Raw genomic sequence first — 16,536 nt, forward strand, 5'->3', positions numbered from 1 at the left:
AACTTAAAGAAAAAGATAGCATTTTGCCTAAAATATTATGACAGTTCTAAAAGATTTTACAACCCAAAATTACAGAACAAAGGACTACAAATCTCTCAAGACACTGATTTTGGGAATCTTAAGAATATTCTGAAAATCCGTCACACAATGTGTACTCTACCCACCGAAAACTCTTACTAGATTCATTCACTTGAAAATACTGCAGCTCAACAAAGCTACCATTTAAAAAAATCACAACTAGTGATCAAGGAATATAGGCAAACATCTTTCCCAGAATTCTGTAAATTTTACCAGCCTCAATTAGGAAAATGAGTGACCAAATGATTATGTTGTAAGTTTAAATTTAAAAAAAAAAAGACTTTTATATACACCAAATTTCAAATACTATAATTATAAGTGTATTTTACTGAAAAAAATCATCAAATATTAAAAGTTCTGACTCTGGATGGTAACAATATAGTGAATGTTTCTTTTCTTCTTTATACTTGTTGATATTTTAAATTTTCCCACAAGAAGCATTTAATAATTTTATATTTAATTAAAATATAATGGAAAATGGAAAAAGCAGGTAGCAAAATACATGTTCAGTATTAAGCTAATTTGGGGGATAAAATGTGAGCCCACGAATGTTAAGATTAGATGAATTATTTGTTAATATTTCTTTTCTTTTGCCTGCATTTTTTCAGTAAGCATGTGTTATTTTATATCAGAATAAAGTTAGACTATCACATTCTATATAATGACTCAAAAATTACTAATATGTTCTTGAAAAGAAAATATAATGTGAAGATGTGTTATTTTCTTTCTGATTATAAAACCAATCCTTGAAAGCACCAATCGGGGCTTATTACTCCAGACCTCTGAATATCAGGCAGGCTTTTGTCTGTCTCATTTACTGTGTATTTCCAACACTGAGCACACTGCTAATTACAGAGGAGCTGCCACTTTAAAATTACTTGTTAAAGTACAAACACATGAAAAGATGCTCAACATCGCTCATTATTAGAGAAATGCAAATCAAAACTACAATGAGCTATCACCTCACACCAGTCAGAATGGCCATCATCAAAAAGTCTACAAACAATAAATGTTGGAAAGGGCGTGGAAAAAAGGGAACACTCTTGCACTGTTGGTGGGAATATAAATTGATACAGTGACCATGGAAGACAGTATGGAGATTCCTTAAAAAACTAGGAATAAAACCACCATGTGACCCAGCAATCCTACTCCTAGGCATATACCCTGTAGGAAACCAAAATTGGAAGAGACACATGTATCCCATTGTTCATTCCAGCACTATTTACAATAGCTAGAACATGGAAGTAACCTAGATGTCCATCGATAGATGAAAGGATAAAGAAGTTCTGGCACATATACACAATGGAATATTATTCAGCCATAAAAAGGAACACATTTGAGTCAGTTCTAATGAGGTGGATGAACCTAGAACCTATTATACAGAATGAAGTGAGTCAGAAAGATAAATACCATATTCTAACACATATATACGGAATCTAGAAAAATGGTACTGAAGAATTTATTTACAGGGCAACACTGGAGAAACAGACATAGAGAAAAGACTTATGGACATGGGGAGAGGGGAGGAGAGGATGAGATGTATGGAAAGAGTAACATGGAAACTTGCATTACCATATGTAAAATAGATAGCCAATGGGAATTTGCTGTATGGCTCAGGAAACTCAAACAGGGGCTCTGTATCAACCTAGAGGGGTGGGATGGGGAGGGAGGCGGGAGGGAGTTTCAAAAGGGAGGGAATATATGTATACCAATGACTGATTCATTTTGAGGTTTGACAGAAAACACCAAAATTCTGTATAGCAATTATCCTTCAATAAAAAAAATAATTTTTTAAAAAATTCTCCAAAAAAAAAATTGTTTGTTAAAGTAATTCCACATATTCAGTCTATGCCAACAGAAAGTCAGGTCATAACTTCTAATGAGAAATTTACTCATGTGATATCAGAGCTCCTCATCCTTCAGGCAGAGCACAGACTCCAAATAAAATGAAGACCATCTAACTTAAATACTTATTCTTCCTACCTCCATCATGATAGTGTATAATTTTTGGAAAACTACTTCAACATCTTAAGATTATTTCTCCTATTTTCAAAATGAAGATATAATTATCTAATTTTAGCAATATTACATTAGGTAAATGTTAATACAACTAACCTGCAGGACATCTGAATATATGATGAACCAGATTGAGTTCAACCATATTGTACATTTTGGTAACTCACTGATATTTTTTATATGACTGTAAGTCTTAAATTTTAAAGGAATGATGCTATTTTATATTTTTATCTTAAGGGATTTAAAATAACAATACCTCATTCTTTTTTTGCGGTTATTTTGGTGAAATACTCATGGAGAAATCAGACAAAACTCTTTTTTACATCTTGTTCATTTAATTATCTTCTTGGCAGACATTGTTAACAAGATGGTGAAATACAATAGATTTTTAATAGCTAAATAAAATGTTGCAATCAAGACCCTTTGTAAAAAAGCATTTTAATTAATATGCTGTATTTTTTTCTAATTGTAGCACTGAATATGAATTTTCAATGGGGATCTTAATTTCTATCACTATCATGAGGAAATGAAGAGATATGGGTTACTGTATATTTGTTTTCTTAATAAATCTTTTATAATAATGAGGAATATTTTATGAAATAACAATGTACAAAACAAAAATTATGGCTTCCTGTGATGAAAGAATTTATCAAAGCTTTTAGGGGGTGATTAAGTTGAAAAAGATACAAAAGAAGCCAAACAAAACTGCTTTACTTATAAACGATTTTATACTAGTTTAAGTATATCCAACTTTGAGAATTTTTGGTAAGTTCTCAACAAATTTTGAACTGTGGTGTTGGAGAAGACTCTTGAGAGTCCCTTGGACTGCAAGGAGATCCAACCAGTCCATCCTAAAAGAGATCAGTCCTGGGTGTTCATTGGAAGGACTGATGTTGAAGCTGAAACTCCAATACTTTGGCCACCTGATGCAAAGAGCTGGACTCATTTGAAAAGACCCTGATGCTGGGCAAGATTGAGAACAGGAGGAGAAGGGGATGACAGAGGATGAGGTGGTTGGATGGCATCACCGATTCAATGGACATGGGTTTGGATGGACTCTGGGATTTGGTGATGGACAGGGAGTCCTGGCGTGCTGTGGTTCATGGGGTCGCAAAGAGTCGGACATGACTTAGAGACTGAACTGAACAACAAATTTTTAATTAATTTGGAAAAAAATCAGTATGCAAATATTATATACAAATAGAAATTTGTATAAGAGCATCAGGAATCATCTTCATAGTCTGAGTCATAAAGCAAGTCTCAAAAAATTTCAACTGTTTGAGTTCACATAGAGTATATTCTATGACAAACAAGGAATAAGCTGAAAATTAACAAAAGATACCTAGAATATGCTTAAATATTTGGGACATATATGATGCAAATAATCCATGGGTCAAAGAAAAAAATTTCAAAGACAACTAGAAAGTATTTTGTACCAAATGATGACAGAACTTCCCAGGTGGTGCTAGTGGTAAAGAACCTGCCTGCCAATACAGGAGACAGAGGTATAAGAGACATGGGTTCAGTCCCTGGGTCAGGAAGATCCCCTGGAGGAGGGCATGGCAACCCACTGCAGTATTCTTGCCTGGAGAATCCTATGGACAGAGGAGCCTGGCAGGCTACAGTCCATAGGTTTGCAAAGAGTCAGACACAACTGAAGTGACTCAGCACACAGGCATGACAATATAACATCAAAATCTGTGTAATACAGATAAAATTGATCATCTGAAAATAAATCATAAAAAGCTAACAACAAAAAGCTTTTAAATGAAAGAAGAAATATGTGATTAAAAAAAAGAGCAGAAATTATGAGGGAAAAAAACAAATTAGATAAAATATCTTAAGTTAGAGTTGATATTATAAGAAGAACAATAAAAACAATATAACTCAATGTGTACAAAAAACAGTAGCATTTCCACACACTAACAATGAGCAATTTAATAAGAAAATTTTAAACAAAAATAATTTCTTTTACAGTAGCACCAAAAAGAAGAAAATACTCAAGAATAAACTAAGGAAATAAAAGACGTACACTGAAAACTACAAAATAATGCTGCAACACTGACATAAATAAGTGGAAAAATATTTTGTGTTCATGGATTGGAAAACTTAGTGTTGTTAAAATTCAGATACTATCCAAAATAATCTACAGAGTCAATGCAATACCTATCAAAACCCAATGATACTGTTTGTAGAAATCAAAAAAAAAAAAGAAATCTAAAATTCATCAGGACTCAAAAGAACTCCAAATAGCCAAAACAATTTTAAGAAAGAATAAAAAAGTAGTTGTGTCACTCTTCCTGATTTCAAAACATATTTCACATCTAAGTATACAAAACTGTATGGGATTGCCATAAAAACAGACATATATATGAATGCAATAGAAAAGAGAGCCTGGAAAGAAACCAGCAAATGATCTTTGCTGAGAGAATCAAGTTCAGACAATAGGAAATGGACAGTCCTTTTAACAGATCGTGCTGGGAAAACTGTATATACACATGCCAAGAAATTATTTTGGACTCTTATACTATACACAAAAATTAACTCAAAATGAATTAAAGATCTAAACATGAGACCTGAAACTATGAATTCCTGGAAAAAATTATAGAAGAAAATCTGTGTGACATTGGATGGCAATGATATCTTGTATAAACTAAAAGCACAAGCAACAAAAGAAAAATAGGTAAATGGGACTACATCAAACTTAAAAACTGTGTGAGCATGCTAAGTCACTTTAGTCATGTCCATCTCTTTGCGACCCCATGAACTGCCACAGGTTTCTCTGTCCATGGGATTCTCCAGGCAAGAATACCAGAGTGGGTTGCCAAGCCCTCCTCCAGGAAATCTTCCTGACCCAGGGATCGAACCCACATCACTTATTTCTCCTGCATTGGCAGGCAGGTTCTTTACCACCAGCACCACCTAGGAAGCCCTAAAAACTGTACATATTATAGGAAATAATCAACAGGGCAAAAAAAGCAACGTATGGAATGGGAGAAAATATTTGCAAACCATATATCTGATAAGGGGTTTTAGATCTAGAATTTAAAAAAAACAAAACAAACTTCTATTACTGAACAATAACAACCCAGAAACTCAAATAATCCAATTAAAAAACAGGCAAAGGACTTGAATACATGTTACTTCAAAGAAGAGATATAAATGGTCATCAAGCATATGAAAAGATGCTCAGTGTCACTAATTACCAGAGAAATGTAAATCAAAACAACAATAAGATATCACCTCATACCTTTTAGGATGCCTATTGTCAAAAAAAAAAAAAAAAAACAGAAAATAACAAGCATTGGTAAAGCAGTAAAGAATCTGAATGACTGCTGAGAAAATATAAAATGATGCAACTGCTACAGAAAGCAGTATGGAGAATCCTCAAAAAATTAAACACAGAATTACTACATGATTCAGCAATTTCATTTTTGGTATATATCTACAATAATTGAAAATAGGATCTCAAGAGATATTTGCATATATAGATTCACCACAGCCTTATTCACAATAGCCAAAAGGAGGAAGCAACCCAAGGGTCCAATGATAGATGAATGGATAAATAAATGTAGAATATGCAAATAATAAAGTATTATTCATTCTAGGAAAAGGAGATCTTGTCACATGCTATATATATGAAACTTGAGGACCTTATGCTAAGTTAAATAAGCCAACCACAATAAAACAAATGCTGCATGAGTCCACTTATATTGAGGTATCTGAAATGGGCAAAGTCTTAGAAACAGAAAGTAGAATGGTATTTGCAGGAACTGTGGGAGAAAGGGGAAAATGAAAGTTGTTTTTCAAAAGATACAGAGTTTCAGTTTTTTAAGATAAAAATTTATAGAAATCAGCTGCACAACAATGTACATATACTTAATAATATTGTATACTTAAAAAAACTAAAATGGTAAATCTTGTTAAGAGTTTTTATCACAATAAAAAAATAAGATTTTACCAAAGACCACAGACACTATAATAAGGCCAGCAAAAGAAATTAAAAATAGAATAATTGAAAATAAAGATTAGATTTTTTCATTATTAGAGATTAAAGATTTTTCATTATTAGATGCAGTCTTCTTTAACAAAAAATAGTCTATTTGCTACCTGAAAACAATCCTAAGAAAATTAGTAAAGAGCTTCCTGCCTACAAATAATAAAATTTTATATAATATTAAACTCATTATAATAACTGGACAGATATTCTACATGGGAAGATAAAACACTGTAATATATTAGTTCAATCCAAATTGACTTACACATTTAATGCAATTTCAATAAAAATTCTAATACAATTATTTGTTATTATAATTTGAACATTTATTTGAGCTACCCTATGGTCAATAATTGGGCTTCCCTAGTGGCTCAGTGATAAAGAATCTGCCTGCAATGCAAGAGACACAGGATACACAGGTTTGATCCCTGGGTTGGGAAGATCCCCTGGAGGAGGGCACGGCAATCCACTCCAGTATTCTTGCCTGGAGAATTCCATGGTCAGAGAAGCCTGTTGGGCTATGGTCCATAGAGTCACAAAGAGTCGGACATGACTGAAGTGATTTAGTATGCACGCACACATGGTCAATAATTACCAACATACTCCATTAAGAACTGTTATGAAAGTTTACTTGGTAGTTGAATAGAACCTTGATGTAAATCGAGAAACTTGATGCAAATCCTATTATAGATGATAAGGAAGAATATTTCAGCAATGAATGCTGAGACAACTGGTTTTCTACATGGGACAAACGATGATGATGGTACCTGGAACTTGATCTCAAGGCACACTTTAGAATGGGAAAGTATGACACGGACACTTGACAGTTTTGGAGTGCTTTCATGATCTTAGCATAGGGAAGAATTTCATAAACATACAAAATATAATTATATTAAGAATATTAAAAATTCACCACTGTGAAATTTTTAAAAGAAACATGTTCACTAAAGGATACCTTTAAAAAGTGAAAACAAAAATCACAAATTAGCCAATGACAGCAAATTAAATACCAACAATCAGTTAACAGTAAGAAAATAGGAAGCTCTCCACGAAATCAATAAATAGAAGATGAGAAAGATGAGACAAGAGACATCCATAGGCATTTTCACAGAAGAGGAAACACAAATGGTCAGTACACATAAAAAGATATGTTCAACCTATCACTAATTATAGAGATGCAAGTTAAAACCAAAATGGGATAATGAGGTATAATTTTACACTGAAGAGCAAAGCAACAATGTAAAAATCAAAGTTGTATAATATCAAATCAGGGAGCACAACGAAAACTTTTACAGCCAGTTTGTGGCCATGTAAGTGTATACAGCAAACTGTGCATGCAGTTGGGTGGAACTTAGCTATCCTGAAGTTCTGTTTCCCAGTACCTCCTTGTACAGTTGTGACTTATTGCAGTCACAAAGATCATTTGTGCAAGAGCTGGTAGGCTTGCAGCAGCAGCTGCAAGCATTTTACGCTTGAAAGATCAGTTTGGAATACCCAGCAGGGATACAGTTTACACACACAGTTGCCATCCCTTACCTGCTGGCTTGTCAGGGTGGTGTAGGACACAAGTCTGCCTGCAGCTTCTGCGGCTCCTGCAGGATCCTTGTCCGGCCAAACGCTTGGTTAGTCTTGTGCTAAAGGACACCATGCTCTGGAAGAGATCTCGACAGGAAAGTTGGAGTCCTGGAGACAGAGAGAAAGAGGAAGTTTCAATTCATCCTCATGGGCTCCACCTATTTCATCCTCTGCCCAACTTAACATCACCTTACCTTCCTGACTGCCAGCCTTGCTGGATTTAGACTCTGACCCCAGACACAAAACAAAGCTTGATGAAGACTGCTTTAACCAGTTCCCATAAATGCATAAGGTCAAATTCTTAAATCTCCTATTATCTAAATTATGTCACTTGTAAGGTTCTGTTTCTTTGATTTAACTTTGATTGTTTCAGCTGATTGTGAAATGGAGATAATAAAACAAGGTATAGCAAGAACAAAGGTCCATATATAGTCAAAGGTGTGGTTTTTCCAGTATTTATGTACGGATGTGAGAGCTGGACAATAAAAAAGGCTGAGCACCAAAGAATTGATGCCTTCAAACTGTGGTGCTGGAAAACACTCTTGAAAGTCCCTTAGACAGCAAGGAAATAAATCAGTCAAACCTAAACGAAATCAACCCTGCATATTCATTGGAAGGACTGATGCTGTAGCTGAAGCTTCAATCCTTTGGCCACCTGATGCAAAGAGTCGACTCATTGAAAAAGACCCTAATGTTAGGCAAGATTGAAGGCAGGAGGAGAAGGGAATGACAGAGGACAAGATGCTTGGATGGCATCACCGAGTCAACGGACATGAGTTTGAGCAAACTCTGGAAGATGGTGAAGAACAGGGAAGCCTGGTGTGCTACAGTCCATGGGGTCTCAAAGAGTCGGACACGGCTGCGCAACTGAACAACAATAACAACAACATATAGCAAGAACAGTTTAATATATCACTAAACACAGAAAAATACTAACTTCATCTTTTTTCCTATTACATCTATTTAAGAATAAAAAAATGCACAAAATTCACCATTAATATATCATTCACACTTGATCTCTATGTGCTTTCACACTGAACTTTACTCAGGTCGAGTTTATCATTGACAGGAAGCCTAATTCTTAGTAATGCTAGGTGCTCCCTCCCAGAAAAGCAGATGCCACTAGGGAACCTGGGGCCCATTCAGTGGTCACCTGACAGTCACAGAGCATCTGTGCAGAGACCAAAGGACTGATCTCGGGAGCACCATCCTAGGAAGAAATCAAAGCCAGGCAGAGAATCCAATACTCAAAGGCAATCTAAGGGCGTGAAAAGGGCAAAAAGAACACAGGTGAGACAAAGGGGTTTAAAAGGAGGAGCAAAAAGGCCAAAAGGGGGTGTAAATCTGAAGGTGAGGGGGACAGCCTGGAGGAGGCCCTGAGGAAAGAGGGCTGGAGCCAGGCAGGGCCATGAGAGCAAATCACAGCTCCAATTTTCCATGTTTACTTTCTTTTTTTTAATCATAAAGCTCCTCTGTTCTTTACAGATACCACAGAAGATTTTATGTGATTTCAAGAATATATTGACCTAAGGAAAGCATTACAAATATGCTACTTGTAAACTTAGGTGATTGATCAATCAGTCATGACACACATAAATTTCATGTATCTGAATTTCAGTATTTTGATCCCTGTATTGATTATCCTAGTGTCCTGGCATTATGCTATAGACAGTCATTAATAAGTAAACAATTACTTACAATGCTGCAATGTATGAAAATACTGTTTTCACATCAGTAAAATGAGAAGAAATAATAGAAATAATAATACTTTAATAAATTTTGAAATATTTTAAAGAAACACAGGTAAATACTATGAATCCAACCCTGACAAAAAAAAACGATATAAAGAATGTAAAGTGTGGAAGTGTTAGTCATATCCAACTCTTTGTGACCCCCATGGACTGTAGCCCATCAGACTCCTATGTTCATGGAATTCTCTAGGCAAGAATACCGGAGTGGGTTGTCATTTTCTTCTCCAGGGAATCTTCCCCACACAAGGATCAAACCTGGGTCTCCTGCATTATAGGCAGATTCTTTACTGTCTGAACCACCAGAGAAGACCTTTAAAGAAGGTAACCAATACAAAAATGCCTTTACTCTGTATTTAGAACAAAAATTTTTCTTCTTTTTAAATTTTCAACTTTTTCTTTCAAATTTTAGTTTCCACATTCATTGTACTTTCTGTTCTGATGCAAAAATCTGTTCTTATAATTGTTACAGATAATCAAAATTCTGCATTGTACTTTAAATTTAATCTAGAGCTACTTTTGTTCTATGATTTTTTTCTTCTTAACAGAGAGCCTTTATGTTTCTAATTTTAAGGATTTTGCACAGGTCTACACTAGATTATTAGAGCTAGGATAGCAAAGTGATAATTATTGATTATTTATCTTTAAATATCTTTAAATATTTATTTACTTATTTATCTCAATTTCTGTGATTGATTAAACAATCATAACGGTGGGCATAATATTAAAAAGTATGTAAGCAATTTTCTATAAGAATAATTCCAAAATATTGTTTTTAATGGTAAACTTTACATCCTTTAGTTTATAATTCCACAGTCATTACTAAACAAACTCTTGAATATTAGACAAAGCTCCCTTGTCCATTTTGGTGAACAAAAACTCAACCAGAAACTCAACTTTAGAAAGAAAAGATGTAAAAGACATAAATTTTTTTAAAATACGAAGGGGAAAGAGTTTGCTGTAACTGGGAAGTAAATACCTCCTAACCTTCTTTTTTGTGTTCAAACAAAAATAACCTAGACCTTTGCATTTCCAAAGCACTTGTGACTCAGCTTCTCATAATCCCAAAAGTTCTCTAATAATAATTTGTGTTTGGGTGCTACTATAAGTTAATCGATACTAAATGAATGATATATGGCTTATAATAAATTATACCCAGTGTCTACCACCTTTTTTTCTAAATAGTCCATCAATTAGGTTTTACACTGGATTAAATTCCTGGCTTTCAGAGCAAAACTTCCTGAGTCTTGACTCCTGCAATTTAGATGACAAAAATCAATACAAATGCTCTTGTTAATGGTTTCAAAATGAGAAAACCAGAATATCTGCAACAGGAGAAACAAGAATCCCAGTTCAATACCCGATACTGATCTTTGGTTTCCAATAGGGCTTGTGAATTATAACAGATGTCAGATCACTCTCTCACAAATAGTAACATCTACTGAGTTAGAATCCTGTACATTGCAGAAATGTTTCCTTAACTCCCTAACTTTTTCACACAAGAACTGAAACACCATAAGACAATGCAACTAATTCACTTTCATAACCACAAATATTACTGTGATTCAAGTACTGATAGTATAAGTGTTATAGAATTTCACAGACAAATAAATCTATTTAAGCCCTCTGACCTTTTCATGAGAGAATTTAACATGACCCAAAATGTAAACACTGGGCCCAAAGTCATAGATCTAAATTAAAAACTTGAGCTGTGGCAGAGATATGTGACTCCAGTCTTAGATTATTGAGCGGTTGGTCCCATAAGCACAGAATTTTAGAGCAGAAAAATCACCTAAATTCGGTCCTTTAATTTTACAGATGAGCAAAGGAGACTATAGTGGTTCCCAGGTTTGGTTAACTGAGTAAGATTATTCACAGAGTTCATCAAACAACCTCTGTCTTAAACCTTGAAAATGCTTCCTATGGTTCCACGTGTGAGTAGAAAGCACTGCCTTAATCTATATTCCTTAAGGAATCTTTTTTTCTGGCAGTTATTACTTTCTGATACTCTGAAACCCAAATAATAAACTCGTAGCTTTGTTTCAAAACAAAGTGCATTATCAAAAGCAATTTTCTAATATCAAAATAGCAATTCAGTCGACCAGAACTTACATAATGAACCAGGCACTTCGTGCTTGGTGTTCACCTAGTTTCAAGAAGGAGACAAAGACGGAGAGCAGTTTTCGTTCTGGAAGGAGAGACAGATAAGCCAAAACCTACTTGCAGGCAAAGCAAGCGAAATACACACAACTATGTTAAGTATTTATAAATGCTCTAAAATTCTAAACCCAAAATAAGTCAGACATCTTTCTGATCTGGATGACTTAACAACCAAAAAGCAATCATTGGTGAATGGCCTAATAAAGAGGCGGTTTGGGAAAGAGAGCTTTCTGTAGCAAATTATTTAGACTACCAATAAATGCTAGAGGGGCTATATGGTTTGAGCTTTTTTTACAAAAATAAATAAATAGACTGTTTATTTTCCACCAACCTTATTTCCATTTTCTTTTAAAGAGTCTACAGAAGAACAGCTGCAGACTACTCCATGGAAGTTCCTACCCAGCGGAGCTGTGGGAGCAGCAGACCAGACGCAGACGGGACCAGCGTGCCTTCCGGCCTGTCTGCAATCTCGGGTTGGGGAACAGTCAACTTGAAAGCTGGAGCACTCCCTCCACCCTGAAATCCCGCCTTGGGCGCGACCTTTCAGCAGCGGTCTGCTCTTCCTTTCCGGCGTCTTCAGGATCTTTCTGGAAGCAGGGCTCAGGCTGACCTCTCAGAGGTGGGCATACGAGACCGTGCCAGGGCGCTTGCGCAGAAACTCCCAGACCAGCGTCGCGGCCTCAGACCCACCGGGGGAGCCCCCTTTCCGCCGCACGGGGTGGCGGTGACCACAGAGCACAGAGAGTGTCTGTCTTACACAGAGTGGTGATAAGATGCCTCTGTGTGAGGCCGCTGGTCTGCGCTGGGATCAGTAATTCCTGGAAGTCTCCACTCGCGGAAAGCTGCCTGGATCTGGTGAAGGTTCTGGAAGTGAAGTGGCTGGCAACAGGAACAGCGCCGTCGTCAGCAGCAGCAAACTTCAGGGCAGCTCACAGACCAGTATTTCTGAAAGGTATGACCTCGACGTCGGGTCTTCAGTGGCAACCATGGCACAAACTACCAACAAGAATTTCTTCAGGTTCTCCTCAGTCAGGATCAAATGCCGTCACCGTTCCATTCAGAAGTCAAGGCAATTGCCGCCGAAGCAAATCGCTGCTGCAAGGAATCTAAGGACACTCCTCCTCTATTTGCAGGACCCAAGGGCTCGAGATATGATGAAAGTTTCTCTTTAAGTTATCACAGGAAACCAAGGCAATGCCTGTTTAGACCCGTCTCTGCATAGTGCAGAAAGGTGAGTTCATTTTTTTAGGCGCCAAAGATTTACCAGCAGCATGAGAGCCAGTTAAATGAAAACAAACAAAAAAAAGACACATGAATTTGAAACTTTGAAACAAAATATTCTCTCTCTCTCTCTCTCTCTCTCACACACACACACACACACACACACATCAGTTAGCAAATAAGAAAACAAAAGCAAATATGATGATGCTGGTTGTTAAGTAGCTAAGTCATGTCCAACAGTTTTGTGACTGCATGGACTGCAGCCCTGCCAGGCTCCTCTGTCCATGGGAATTCTCCAGGCAAGAATACCGCAGTGGATTGCTATTTCCTTCTCCAGCGGATTTTCTCCACCCAGGAATCAAACCCGCATCTCCGGCATTGGAAGGTGGATTCTTTACCGCTGAGCCACCAGGGAAGCCCAAAAGCAATTATAAGAATTTCATCCTCCAAGAAATGCTATAAGAAATCTTGAGTTTGTTGAATCAGTGACTAATGAGACTATCTAATTTCAAAGAAAATACTTTTAAGTATTTTAGTATTATTCCTCCAAGATATTAGGTATATAGCACCATTTTTATTTTTCCAAATTTCTAGGCACTTTTTAAAATTTAAATCTACAAATTATTTTAATCTAAAACATTATATCTTCTTATTAAAATTAATATAGGTCTTTTCAGAAATACTTTGTATTAATCTATACATTAATACTGCATTCTCAGATATTTTCCAAGAATACTTCAGTTGGGTCACATGCATGGCCCTAGGGTACACCTTGGAGATGCTCAGAATCATTTGAAGACTATGGGTTGAATACTCAAGTTTTCACTTCGTAAAGGTGTTAAGTCAGTAAAAAGAGAATGTTATTGTTAATATTATATCATTTATACTCACTGGCTGGTAAATACTGATGAAATTCAAATTATGCATGTATCAGAAGACTGTCAAACTTCACCCAGCTGAAGTAATTTTAACAATCATGAGGAGCTGCAGCAACAACTCATCTCTGGGGAAAAGCAATGCCTGTCACCCCTTGCCCCCAATTCCCCTGTGTAAATATGAATCTATGTTCCTGTTGTGCCAGCTGGCAGAGAATATGAAAATAACCCAGGTGGCCTTTGATACATTTCAAGTTGGAAAAGAGAATATGTTGCCATGGTAAAGAAGAGATGGAAAGCAGTTAATTGTAACCCGTAGAGATACCCTATAATTTTTATAATCTATAAAAAAAACTATGCCATAGAGACAGCTATAGAAATCTTCACAGCTATATATTGAATTATCAGTATTTTATAATTTTAATTTTCCAGCAGCAAGGCCAACTGCAAATCATATCAAGATTACTTCCAATTGGTATCATGATGTCATTAAGAATATAAAAGGAGTGGAAAAATTACTTTCTAGTCAATTGTAGGCTATTTTGTAATAAGTATTATTCAAAACAATGGGAAGAAGACCCAGGAAACCCCAGGATTTACTAGTGTGGATGGATAGAGGCTATGGAAGAGGAATAAACATACAAGTGTTAAAGAAAACAAATCAACGCTGAGATGAAAATAAAGCAGTTATTAAGAGCAGAGTATGGTGAAATCAGAAGAAAGCAATGGATAAAACTGAGGCAAGTAGTGTGACAGTAGGAATATTTCCAATATGCCCAGTAATCAAAAAGACAATGAAGTGAGACAACAGTGACTTGGCAGAAAGACTTACCTTTAAAGGTCATAACCATCTCAGAATCATGTTTGATGTGAAGGAACTAAACACACTGGTGGGGTATTGTGAGTTAAATCATATCTCTATGTTTTCTGTAAAGACATCTATTTCAAACTGGGCATAGCATATTTCCCTTCAACAATTTGAGAAAAAATAATTACAGAATAGTAAACTGTACATGTGAAACAAAATGTAATAGCTGCTTGTAGTTTACTGGTTTCTTGGGGAATTTAGACAAGTACTGATAAATGCTTTGATTCTAAATTTGCAAATGTGCTGATCATTAGTTTACTGAATTTAATTAACGCATTGTCATTAAACCAAAAGCAAGTCTACATATGTTGTTTATTATTCTGTCTCCTTGAGGACTGGGATAAAGTTCATGTTTAAATCTCATGTACTACGTCGGCCGCTGGCTACAAAGTTAACCCCCAAATCACCAACTATTTGTATCACAGTTTGGCTATGTATTTACTCTTTGTTCCATATGCTTTAACATTTGTGAAAAAATGTAAATTAAAAAAAGTCAATTCCAAGTGTTGATGACTGAAATAAAGGAAAAGGCATCTAAGAAACGGATAATCTTTAGGCAGAAAACATTTTTTTTTTGGTTAAAATAAAACAATGAATTTTTAAATTCTGCAGTGGCTCCAATTAATACCCTAAGTGGACTTGTCATTCTTTCTGATCTATACAAAGACAAATAAGAAAGTTTGCAAAATATCAATAAATGCTTCTGTTGATACTTTTGGGGGAATACTGTATGCTAGATGCTAATCTTGAGGATATGTCTTAGGAAACTTACCATTGTATCAACCCTATTACATCAGTATTAATTATTGAGATTAAAGAATGTGCCTATATATTCAACTGAGATTATTTGGGTAGGACCTCCTATTTTCAGGACAATGATCTATATGCTGATTCGAACAGTGTGAACCTGTTTCCAAGAATTTTGTGTTCTGAGTAGTGCTCTCCTGCCCCAAATATAAGAACAAAATTTAGTTATATGATTTGCTGACTAGTTTGAAAATTACATTTTGATGGCACAAGTGTGATATTCAATTCCATTTCTTTTTTAGAGCGTTTCCACAACAAAGGTGTCCTAGTGTTTCATTAACTCTCATAGGTGTCATTTCCATCACCATATTGATTCTAAGATCTGAGTTATTGAAGTAGTGTTTACCCCACTTCTTACATATGGTTTCCTATCTAATAGGAATGATAACTGACGTAGCTATGTCAACAATATATCATTGATTTTTTCCTCAAAGGATGAACTTTGAATTTTTCAAAAATGTTGTTTTCAGAATCCAAACTCAAGACTGCCTGGATAACAACTTAATTCACACTACATCAGAAGAATGTTTCTCTTTTTATATCTGCAATTTTGCTTGCTTTACTTTAAAATAGCATAGTGTTTTGTATGATTGCTATTTTCAACTTAAAGAATAATAAATCATTAAATGCTCAATGAATTAAAATCTTCATGCACCATACACTTACATTATTTTTAATTAAGAAAAATAATGCTTAATGGTTTTATCTGCTAGTGTGAAAAAGAAAAGAGAAGTTATATTTATTTTCCATCTATTCTGTGGCAGTAATATAGGTGCTTTACATGCATTACCTTTTTCACCCTCCTAATAAAGCTGTAAGTTGGCATTATTTTCTTCATTTTGCCAAAGGTGATAAGGCCAAGTAGCTAGAATCCAGAAAGTTTTAAATTCAAAACAGAATTTGAATTAACATTTCCCAAAGGCTTTCCCAAAGCCTGCGATTTTTCTTGTATGCTATAATGGTTTCCATATAACCATTTAACTTTTACTTATTGTAAGGAAATTTAGCCTGCAGTATGTATGAACTTACCAATCCAAACATATTGTCACATGACTTTTTAGATCTGAAATTGTGGCTTATGTGGTACTAAGAATGAAGATTTTACAAACACCTCTTTGAATTCCTACACTCAAGATATTTAAGACTTGTGAAAGAAAATGCCTAGAATAGCCTGATTCACAGCTGTTCTAG

The 16,536-nt window shown here is 35.4% G+C and overlaps 1 protein-coding gene across 13 annotated transcripts in view; it reads right to left on the reverse strand.

The window, feature by feature from the left end:
- The window catches only part of MSR1 (macrophage scavenger receptor 1), a 681,840-nt gene that overhangs the window by 329,821 nt on the left and 335,483 nt on the right, over window positions 1-16,536 (reverse strand). For 6 of the 13 annotated variants that reach the window (XM_081521514.1, XM_081521505.1, XM_081521507.1 and 3 more), the window contains one exon: window positions 7,628-7,774. The gene's annotated coding sequence lies outside the window, so the exon portion shown is untranslated. Of the gene's footprint in view, window positions 1-7,627; window positions 7,775-11,905; window positions 12,789-16,536 lie in introns of those variants that run through there. The other 7 variants (XM_081521512.1, XM_081521503.1, XM_081521518.1 and 4 more) reach the window with 3 other exon arrangements.

The sequence above is a fragment of the Giraffa tippelskirchi genome, chromosome 8 (genome assembly GCF_054371585.1).
Source record: "Giraffa tippelskirchi isolate mGirTip1 chromosome 8, T2T-mGirTip1v1.2.pri, whole genome shotgun sequence".
NCBI classification, from domain to species: domain Eukaryota; kingdom Metazoa; phylum Chordata; class Mammalia; order Artiodactyla; family Giraffidae; genus Giraffa; species Giraffa tippelskirchi.